Source organism: Monopterus albus, unplaced genomic scaffold, assembly GCF_001952655.1.
Source record: "Monopterus albus unplaced genomic scaffold, M_albus_1.0 scaffold300.1, whole genome shotgun sequence".
NCBI lineage: Eukaryota > Metazoa > Chordata > Actinopteri > Synbranchiformes > Synbranchidae > Monopterus > Monopterus albus.
In genome coordinates this window covers 336324-337896 of record NW_018128180.1, presented here as the reverse complement: position 1 = coordinate 337896, position 1573 = coordinate 336324, and positions in this window count along the sequence as shown.

The window sequence follows — 1573 nt, the reverse complement described above, 5'->3', positions numbered from 1 at the left end:
TTCATTGCCCACTATGTGATTTTAAGCAGCCATTTGTTGAGATGGATATGTTTAATCATTTAAGAGGCCACTTAAGACAGAAAGAAATGGTGCCATGTCCATTTCAGGCATGCAAGTTTAAAACTAATGTCTACTCCACATTTAATGCACACAAGTGCTGAGAACATCAAAATGCATTAAACTATGACATAGCAGTTGTAGTGCAGCATAGGTCAAATGTTTTCCAGGATAGTTACATTGAAGATGAACAAGGAGAGCTTTCAGAAGAAAGTGAAATCAGCCCTATAGAAGGCAGTAGCGCTGGATTACCAGAGCAGTTGGAAAACAAAATGTTTATTAAAATCACATTGCATCAGACAAAGGACAAAATGCATAATGGCCACTAGATGCATAGTTTATACACACTTACAAATAATGTTACACCAACAAATTACATTAAAAATGTTCAGAAATGTAATTAATACTCCATTATATTATAGTGTATCAGCAGCACCCAGGAATGAACTAACCAAGTCACTTTGTAGTAAATGCACACAGTTTGTTTTAAAACTTTGGTTTACATGTCTTTATTATAAATTGGACTCCCAACAGTTTTACTAAATTTAATGTTTTATCAAATCATTGCTAGAAAGCAGAGTTATTAATAACTTCACCATCATCTATAAGACCTTGTCATAAAAGCAGTTGTGAGATGAGCTCACCGTGTGGTACAGTACCAAAAGCTCTCTCTTTTGAATGCAGACTCATGGAAGGAAAATTGACCTTTTTCATGCATATAGATCTTAAGATTGTACAATAATTCAATCATTTCTTTTGAGCTTTAAGCCTGTATGTGTGAACCTGTTGTCTGACTTTTTTTTATAGCTCAGGGTGGAATAAAGTACATGAAATTAAATTTCTAGGTGTCATAGTTGAATGCAAATTCTCCTGGAAATCGCATATCAGATATGTTCAGAGTAAAATAGCAAAAAATATATCGTTATTGGCAAGGGTGAAATATATTTTGGATGGGAAAGCATTATGCATTTTGTATTCTTCATTGATTTTACCATACTTAGAGTATGGCGTTGAAAACTGGGGAAATACATACAAAAGCTCACTTCAACCATTGTATATATTACAAAAAAAGAGCGATAAGAATTGTGCATAAGATGGGGTATAGGGATCACACCAATGGAGCTTTCATACAGTCTAAATTGTTAAAATGTTTTGATTTAGTGGGATATAAGACTGCTGTGTTTATGTATAAAGCCAGGAACAATTTATTACCTGGTGGAATTCAAAAACTATTTAATGAAAGGGAAGGGGGATACAATTTAAGGGGTCAATTAAATTTAAAAATTCATGCTATACGTACAACCAAAAAAAGATTCTGTATTTCCATAAGTGGGGTAAAACTATGGAATAATTTAAGTGTAGACATAAAAAATAGTAATAGAATTGACAAGTTTAAACATAAATATAAAGGTATGTGTCAATCAAGATATATGCAAGAACAGGCTTAATGATTAATTAGATGGAACATTGTGGGTGTGGTGTATGAATGTTAACACTCTGTAATAATTCTTTAGTA